General features: G+C 35.8%; 2 long non-coding RNA genes across 2 annotated transcripts; both read left to right on the top strand.

The window, feature by feature from the left end:
* Nucleotides 1-1,656: 1,656 nt before the first annotated feature.
* LOC132043373 (uncharacterized) lies at nucleotides 1,657-2,881 on the top strand. Its single transcript, XR_009411787.1, has 5 exons — nucleotides 1,657-1,773; nucleotides 1,878-2,022; nucleotides 2,116-2,414; nucleotides 2,512-2,745; nucleotides 2,825-2,881. It is a non-coding gene; the product is annotated as an uncharacterized LOC132043373 (long non-coding RNA).
* Nucleotides 2,882-2,896: 15 nt separating this feature from the next.
* LOC132043372 (uncharacterized) lies at nucleotides 2,897-3,451 on the top strand. The gene is made up of 2 exons (XR_009411786.1): nucleotides 2,897-2,935; nucleotides 2,997-3,451. It is a non-coding gene; the product is annotated as an uncharacterized LOC132043372 (long non-coding RNA).
* Nucleotides 3,452-4,607: the final 1,156 nt, after the last annotated feature.

Genomic DNA, 4,607 nt, shown 5'->3' with positions numbered 1-4,607 from the left:
ACCGGGAGTATCGAGGTTTTGTGGGCCCACCCTGGACCCAACCACATAGAAAAAGTATGTAATTTATGGATAACAAACCTGAGGGAGTCGTCCATAATCATTTTAGGGGCGTTTCACTCCATTTATGGAAGTTGCATACTTATAGGTCATTTTAGGAGAAATTGGTTCAATCTTTATCAAGGATTTTTCACTAATTTCCAATCTCGTATTGTGAGAAGTGTATGTCATCGAGGCCTTCGCCTCTTAGACTCGAACATGCCAAAGAATAAAAGTGGCAAGGCTTACATACTCGGGATTGCGCCTTTACGCTTGTCAAATCTCACTTCCCGTTTCGTCCAAAACCGCAAATGGTCATCTTTACGTCATTATTCATGCAAGTTAACATCCAACTTTGTTAAGTATTTAGCTACCAAATTTCCCAAAGACTCTCCCTATAAATATGACACCTCGAGATTCAACTCCAAGCCAACCAACAACCCAACAACAACATCAACAATCACACAATATGCCTACTTTCCAACATACGCAATAATTCTCATTTCAACTTCATACTTACAAATCGATACTAACTCACCCCATTAAACCTTCCTTGATATTATAAGAATCATAACGACACAACTAACATATCAAACAAGACAATTCATTTTTATTCCCACCTTTCCATAACTCACGGCCAACCTACATATTTCCAACTTCCGTCAAAGTCATTCAACTTTCATTTCCAATATGAATTTCATCATGACTACAACTAGAACACAACATAAAACTCAACACATCTTCACTACACAACCATGCACATGCACGGCTATATATACACACATACACACGGCTTCACACACCAACAATCACCCTTCCACGATTTTTATTCAATTTCACATACCATAACATATATATAACCTTCTATAACATGAAAAGAAAACATGAAATCCTTGCCTTCTCAACACTATGGCTCACGGCCATATATATATATATACATATATACACACGGCTCATGCCTTTCACACACATACACACGACTTACACATGCATGCAACACTTCCATAATTCCATAATTCATTTCATAACACAAAAGCATAGAAATCTTACCTTTTCCAATAACTTCTTCTTGCCAAAACAAGCACTACCTTGACTTGAAAATTATATCAACTTGTAGAGCACCTTGAGCTCACTAAGAATATATGAAAACTACAATTTTTGGACCAAGAGTAAAGGCTAGAAAAAATTTTCCTTTCTCTCCTTTTTCTTTCTCCACTCACGGCCGAAGGGCCTTTTTTTTTTTGTTCTTGATTTTCCTTTGTTTTTCTTGAATTTTCTAGATGATAAGGTCCCTTATATAATTAATTTGCACATGCCAAAATTAATTAATTCATGGGTTTGGGCCTTGGCCACCCTATGGCCGGCCACCCCTCTTGTTTTGGGCCTTAATTTCTCTTTTTTTTTTGAGCCCAATAACTCATGAATCATATGTTGCAAATTCCCGAAACAAATTTCCAAAATTTCGATTTTGCCCTTAGGCCTTCCTCCGGATTTCCACACTAATATTTTTCATAAGTAACAACATACACTCCTCATAAAACCAAAGCGGGGTCTTATTCTTATAAATCACAAGTATGTCCAAATTTCCCGAATGCGCAAAAACACGGGATATAACAGAAATTTTGAGAAAAAGCATCCATTCGTGGAAGATCCTATCACTGGCCCAGTTGACACAGAGCTTTTTGATAAATACTTTGAGTGGATTCGCAAGAGACTGCTTGTCAGGCATGAAAATAAGTATGTTCTTCATGTAAAAGTTGCAGATTGTACTAATTAATGTAGATATCAGTTATTTATTTCATATCAACTAACTGTATGTATTTTGCATAATCCTTTCGTAGAAAGAACAATGAAGATCGTTACAGAAAGAAGATGGCAGCTTTTGAGAATGATGCAGATTATACTTATAATTTTGGTATCACAGTAGTAGAGAACAAAAACTGGTTCTACCAGTCATCAATGAGTGGCCAGTTGTGGAATGATGAGGTTCAATAAAGATATAGATACATAAAATACAATTTTCCATTTTTTAAGATTTATGTTTTGATGTTTTTAATGTTTATGTGTTTCGATTGTCAGCACATTGACGTGATTTTCTACTACTTGCGAAAGAAAGGCAAGTATCACAGAAGGAGCACTTTCAAATACAGAACAGTTGACTGTCTCTTCATGCGAAAGGTTGATTAAACGTATCTTGCATACAACAACCCGGAAACTGGACCCAATGTAGCCAACCAAGAAGACGATATATGTTAATATGTTAAGGGCTACAAATTGCATGCAAATGTCCCGTGGCATTAAGTTGACAATATTTTTATACCTGTCAACATCAAAGAGGATAATCATTGGATTTTGGTTGTACTCTCATTCAATGACAGGTATTTTATGTATCTATATTTTATTAGTTAAGTATTTTCAGTTTCAACTGTGTTTTAATGAATCATGTATTTATGTATATTCTTTTCGGTACGACAGGCGACTTTATGTGTACAACTCATACTGAGGCAGCGCAGGCCACAACGCAGTTGTTAGAAGGGAAGTACAAAAGCTTGCTGCCCTCCTGCCACATTATCTACACATCAGTGGATTCTACACTCAAAAAACTGGCATAAATTGGCAGAATCACCCAGCATATACGGACATGACACAGAATGAGAACATTCAAGTGGAGTATGTAGAAAATCTGCCGCAGCAAGACACTACCAGCATGTACGTATATTTTAATGTATTGCAATGTTTCATATACGGTGTTCATTCTAATAATTCTACTTCTATTATACTTTTCCAGGGATTGTGGTGTGTACGTAGTAGCGTTCGCTGAATATCTAAGCACTGATGAAGGTATATATATATATATATATATCCCAGCACAAATCGATGCAAGAATGATCCGCAATAGGTACAGCGCATTTCTTTGGGACTATGCTGCACGGAAGATCGATGACAATGCTCCGCAATAGGTACGGCGCACTCCTTTGGGACTATGTTGCACGGAAGATCGATGAACATGCTATGAGCGACATTGAGGCGCCACCAAAACCAGTTAGGCCAGCAGTGGATTATGGCAAAGCTGACACAATTGATGTTACTTAGGATCGATGTAGGAATATTTAATTGTAATTTCAGACTATGGCTATTTTTATAGCAAATATTTTAGATTTAGTTAGTTTAAGACTATCTTATCATTTTCCTTAAGTTTTAATTGGAACATTTAAGCTTAGTCTAATTATCAAAGTTGTGTGATTTTGTTTTTGGAATTTTGTGTATATCTGGCTATATCTTGGATGTGACACAGTGAGGTACACTCTAAATACGTACACGTATTTAGATCTTGAAACAAGGGGGTTGTATGTATTTGAATTCGCCAAACCCAGAAACGTCAAAATATTTCAAATACAATCGCAACTTAATAAGATGGCACGGTTAGATACACTTTTTAAATTACATGTATTTGATGTATGTTGGAATCAATACTACATTTTAATATACGGTGACCATTTTTTGGATGAATGTGTAAATCTGCCTACATTCTAATATACAGTGACCATTGTGTGATTTTGTTTTTGCAATTTATATGAATGTGTATATCTTGCTATATCTTCGATGTGACACAGTGAGGTACACTCAAATACGTACGCGTATTTAGATCTTGAAACAAGGGGGTTATATGTATTTGAATTCGGCAAACCCAGAAACATCAAAATATTTCAAATACAATTGAAACTTAATAAGATGGCACAGTCAGATACATTTTTTAAATTATATATATTTGATGTATGTTGGAATCAATACTACATTTTAATATACAGTAACCATTTTTTTTTTAAAGAACTGATGCTGCCTTTTATATTCATTTGTGAATAAATTTAAAGATAACTATTCTATACAATTCCAAATGAAGATATCACACAAGTAGTATTCAAACAGATTTCATTTTTATTAAAAAAAAAATGCAAACCAACAATGTATCTAGTGTAACAAATCTAAATCGCTACAAACAAAAAACAATCACTTCCTTCTAGGAGCATTACTACAAGATCGTCTATTGTGTCCAGTCTGTCCACAAGTACTGCAAGCATGTCTCTTTTTCCCAAGAAGCAATTCAAATAACGGCTTATCACGCTTTTTCTTCGGCCTACCAGGAGGTCTCTTGTATCTTGGTGGAAAAACCACATCCTCTGATATGCATGTTGGAACCTTCTATTCCCGCTCGTCAGGGAGAGGATCCACGGTGACATCATACGTCTGCACCACGGTGTGTGGTTTGAACAATTCGAAACAGTAATCATCAGCCATTAGATTTTCTTCTTAATGACGACCCGTATGCATGTGGGCATGGAATTTCGTCTATTTGAAGCATCCGACAAGCTGCAAGTTTTGTTGTCCAAGTTAACGATGAAACGTCTTCCTGCATCATATACTGTGTACAAGTATTCGGTTGATGGTCCGACCTACAAGAGATCAGTCAAATACAAAAAACATACATTACGTATAGTCAAATACACATAAGTTCATGTTTGCAAAGATTAAACCATTATAGTCATAAACATATCGCTAATTATTTTTCATAG

Source organism: Lycium ferocissimum, unplaced genomic scaffold (genome assembly GCF_029784015.1).
Source record: "Lycium ferocissimum isolate CSIRO_LF1 unplaced genomic scaffold, AGI_CSIRO_Lferr_CH_V1 ctg23479, whole genome shotgun sequence".
NCBI lineage: Eukaryota > Viridiplantae > Streptophyta > Magnoliopsida > Solanales > Solanaceae > Lycium > Lycium ferocissimum.
The sequence above is the reverse complement of the archived record's forward strand: the minus strand, read 5'-3'. Positions and strand labels throughout refer to the sequence as shown.